This window comes from Urocitellus parryii, chromosome 6, assembly GCF_045843805.1.
Source record: "Urocitellus parryii isolate mUroPar1 chromosome 6, mUroPar1.hap1, whole genome shotgun sequence".
Lineage (NCBI taxonomy): Eukaryota > Metazoa > Chordata > Mammalia > Rodentia > Sciuridae > Urocitellus > Urocitellus parryii.
This window is the reverse complement of record NC_135536.1, coordinates 157373094-157377231: the sequence shown is the minus strand read 5'-3', so window position 1 is coordinate 157377231 and position 4138 is coordinate 157373094. Positions and strand designations below refer to the sequence as shown.

General features: G+C 42.1%; 1 non-coding gene across 1 annotated transcript; it reads left to right on the top strand.

Moving 5' to 3' along the window:
- Positions 1-207: 207 nt before the first annotated feature.
- Positions 208-313, top strand: LOC113191090 (U6 spliceosomal RNA). The gene has a single exon (XR_003301859.1). It is a non-coding gene; the product is annotated as a U6 spliceosomal RNA (small nuclear RNA).
- Positions 314-4138: the final 3825 nt, after the last annotated feature.

Below are 4138 nucleotides of genomic sequence, written 5' to 3'. Positions count from 1 at the left end.
GGCACCTCAGCTTCTGGGAGTTGCTGCATTTGGCTGGAGTGATGGAAGTTTTAATCCTTGTGGTCTCTCATCCTCCAACAATTTAGCCTGGACTTATTTATATGTAAGGAGGTAACACAGGGGTTGAGAGTGGGAGACAGATGGAGAAGAAGAGAAAGACAACGAACACAAAGATTGTGGAAGGCTGCCACAAATTTGGTATATCACGTGCTCACTTCAGCAGCACCTAATGGTAAAATTAGAACAATACGGAGATTAGCACCGGCCCCTGTGAGAGGATAAAATGCAAATTCAGGAAGTGTTGCATATTTAAAGAAACAAAAATTGGCACTTCACTTTACCACATTCTCCTGGCCAAAGCAAGTCACAGAGCCAGCCCAAATTCATTGCATTGGAAAATAGACCTCACCTTTTTGGTGGGGGAGTTGAAAAGTCACATGGCAAAGGGGATGGATACAAGGAAGAGGAAATGTGGCCATGTTTGTAATTTTTCTCACCTGTTTTTGCAAGTCATAGGAGTGAGGAATTGAGAAGTTATGCAAATTGCCTAAATTCACAAAGCCAGCAAACGGCAGGTTCAAACCTGGACGATCAGACCAGTGCTAAGCATTCGGCCCCCTTTCCCATCTTCTTGACTATTACAAGCCTCAGGAATCTTACCTTCTTCAAAAATTCTCAGCATAGAGTTGACCTCCAGAAGAAAATCATCTCCAAAGATCTTCTTCCTTGAAGAAGAGGTTTTAACAGAAACTGGAGCTGGTGTTCTGGTGGGTTTGTGGATAGATTTTGGTAGACTGATGAGTGGTTGAGTAGACAAGTGAGTAATAGGGTGGATGGAAGGGTACCTGAGTAGGTATTTGAATGGGTGAGTGGATGGATGGATGGATGGATACATAGGTAGGTTTATGGGTAAGTAAATGGATGGTTGGGTGCATGGGTAGGTGGATGTTGGCAAATACAGGGGCTAAGGATAGCTTCTGTCTTCTCTCTCTATTTGGGTTTTACCAAAGTCGAGGGCAGGGAATAAAGAAATCTGAAGTGGGTACAGTGGCACATGCCTGTAATCCCAGCAACTTGGGAGGCTGAGGCAGGGTGATCAAAAGTGCAAGGACAGCCTCAACAATTTAATATGATTTTTAGCAACTTAGTGAAATCCTTTCTCAAAATAAAAATAAAAGGGGCTGGGGGTGTAGCTCAGTGGTAAAGCACCCCTGAATTCAATCCCCAGTATGAAGGAAGGAAGGAGGGAAGGAAGGAAGGAAGGAAGGAAGGAAGGAGAGAAAAAGAAAAGAAAAAAAAATCTGAGCCTCCAAGGCAAGAGATGTAGCTCAGTAGTAGAACACTAGCCTAGCATGTGCAAGACCCTGGGTTCAATTCCCAGGACTGCAAAAAACAAAACATAAAAATAATGGTAAGGATGTGTGTGGGAGGGGGGAGGACATACTCATACATTGCTGGTGGAACTGCAAATTGGTACAACCATTATGGAAAGCAGTATGGGGATTCCTCAGAAAACTTGGAATGGAACCACCATTTGACCCAACTATCCCACTCCTTGGTTTATACCCAAAGGACTTAAAATCAGCATTTGCAGTAATGCAGCCACATCAATGTTTATAGCAGCTTAATTCACAATAGCTAAACTATGGAATCAGCCTAGGTGTCCTTCAATAAATGGATAAGGAAAATGTAGTATATATAGTCAATGGAATATTACTCAGCTTTAAAGAAAAATGAAACTATGACATTTGCCAGTAAATGGAAGGAGTTGGAGAATATTGTGCTAAGTGAAACAAACCAATCCCCCTAAACCAAAGACTGAATATTTTCTCCAATATGCAGATGCTAATTCACAATAAGGTGGGGTGGGGTGGGGCACTAGGGAAGAATAGCATTACCTTAGATTAGGTAGAGGGAAGTGAATGGAGGGGAGGGGAGTGGGGATAGGAAAGATAGAAGAATGAAACAGACATTATTACTTTATGTACATATGTGACTCTACAATATGACCAATATGATTCTACAACATGTACACTCAGAAAAATGAGAAATTATATTCCATCTATGTATGATATCAGAATGCATAAATGCATTCTACTGTCATGTATAACTAATTAAAACAGATTTAAAATTTTAAAATAAATAAATTTTTTTTAATTTTATTTTTTGGTATTAGGGATTCAACCCCTGAACTTTTTATTTTTTATTTTGAGACAGGGTCTCGCTAAGTTGCTTAAGGCCTTGCTAAATTACTGAGTCTGGCTTTGAACTTGAGATCTTTTTGCCTCAGGCTCCCAAGTCCCTAGGATTATAGGCATGTGCCTGGCAAGAAAGAAGAGTTGTGAAAAAGAAAGAAAGAAGGAAATCTGAGCCTTAAGGTGGCATATGTTGGAGCCTTTAGGTCTAAAGGCCACAATGAGGCAGGACGGCCTTTCCAATCAGAGAGCTGTGAGCCGTTTGGGCCTCTGAACTGAGAGTTGTGAGTGTAAGGCTTTCCTTCCTCCAGAGGAGTGAGTGCCCAGGGTCCATTTAAAAAGCTATCATTTAAAATGTAGTCCTTAAGCACAGGCTGATCACCCTCCACATCTCTAGTCTGCTGCAGGGTGTGGGGATTCCAAGAAGACCCTGACAGAGGAGTTTATGGTCAGGGCCCCCCTCACAGGGAATGTTGTGTAGACTCAAGTCCTGGCTGGTGGCCACAGAGGCCTTCTTTCTCCTTTTTGTGGGTCAGCTGGATAATTGTCGCGGACCCATATCTGTGACCCATTTGTGTCAAGGACCCCAGCCTAACCTAAAGAGATTTGTGGGCATTCCTGGAAATTGGGCTGCCCCACAAGTGGGTGCTCAGGCACAAGTTCCCTGGTCCATAGCTAGCATGCTGTTGTCTATGACTCCATTTCCTTCCACAGAACTCTGAGGAGAGGGATTGGGGCCCCACCTGGGGCAGGTATAACACTTCCCAGATGAGGCCTCAGGGTGCTGCAGGCTGAGCAGCTGCTTCCCAAACTGGTTCCACACCCACCAGTGTCCTCCCAGTACCAAATGCTTGCTCCTCTTTCTTCTAAATTCTTTTGAGTCTTCTTGGTGGCTTTTCACCTAGACATACCAGATGTCTAGATAAAGGCAACAACCCTTTTCAGTCCCACAAGTTTCCCTGTGCCTCTCTAGTTGGTACTCTCCAAGTTTGTCTTTCTGACCTTTATCTCCATAGATCACTGGTGCTAATTCTTGACCTTCCTAAAAATGGAATCATTTTATAAATATCTCCCGTTTTCCCAAGGTTACACCCACTGTTAATTTGAATTAGCCTTTCCCTGAGGGGCTGGAGCTCCCAGGGCAGGTTTGGGTCTTAATCATCTCTGGGACTCCATGGACCCTCCTACCCACCCACTTACAGCTCCACCAGCCCTCAGGGTAAACAGTGGACATTCGTTCAGTCCAGAGATCACAGCACCCACCATGGCTAAGAGCCCCAGTTACCCACTTTCAAATATGGATGCTCTAACTTAGAACACTGTGTGAACTTGGGTTTGTTTCTTAACCTCCCTCTCTATTTTTTCTTTATTCAGATCAAGGAAAATGATACTACTTGACTTCTAGGGTCATTGTGATGACAAGACACATCAATATTGTTATTAATTTAGTTATTGGTGCATTATGATTATACAAAATAGATTCATTGTGACATATTCATACATGAAATGAATATGCACAAAATATAATTTGATCACTTTCATTCCCTTTCCCCCACTGACTGTATCGGTTTCCCTTCTATTTTTTTTTTTTATTCTTCTTTTTTTTTTTTTTGTAGTGCTTGTGATTGAACTCAGGGCCTCATGCGTGCTAGGCAAGGGAGCTATCATTAAGCTATATCCCCAGTCCTCTCCCTTCTATTTTCATAATGTCCCTTTTAAAATATTTTTCTCTATCTTCTACATATAAGAGAGTACATTCGACCCTTGACTTTCTGAGTCTGGCTTATTTTATTCAAAGACAATGCTCTCCAGTTCAATCCTTTTTCCTGCAAATAATATTTCATTCTTCTTTATGGCTAGATAAAATTCCATTGTATTCATGAACCACATTTTCTTTATCCATTCATCTGGTGACAGATACCTAGACTGATTCTATGACCTGG